The following is a 259-nucleotide window of genomic DNA, read 5'->3' on the forward strand; positions in this document are numbered from 1 at the left end:
TATATTCATTTATTGTAATTAAAATTACTGTATCTGTATAGTGACCCCAAATGTTATAAAACACATTTAAAAACTGAAATGCCATTGCATTAGACAACAAATATATTTAAAGTAAATTAAATTCATATTAAAGGGTTAGTTCACCCCCAAAATAAAAATTATCATTAATCGTCATTAATTACTCACCCTCATGTCGTTCAAACCCCGTAAGACCTTCGTTCATCTTCGGAACACAAATTAAGATATTTTTGATGGAATC

General features: G+C 28.2%; 1 protein-coding gene across 1 annotated transcript in view; it reads right to left on the reverse strand.

Moving 5' to 3' along the window:
- LOC107684353 (atrial natriuretic peptide receptor 2-like) overlaps positions 1 to 259 on the reverse strand; it is a 52,915-nt gene that overhangs the window by 39,317 nt on the left and 13,339 nt on the right. The gene's annotated exons all lie outside the window — the stretch shown is intronic.

Source organism: Sinocyclocheilus anshuiensis, unplaced genomic scaffold (genome assembly GCF_001515605.1).
Source record: "Sinocyclocheilus anshuiensis isolate Anshui unplaced genomic scaffold, SAMN03320099.WGS_v1.1 scaffold29, whole genome shotgun sequence".
Lineage (NCBI taxonomy): Eukaryota > Metazoa > Chordata > Actinopteri > Cypriniformes > Cyprinidae > Sinocyclocheilus > Sinocyclocheilus anshuiensis.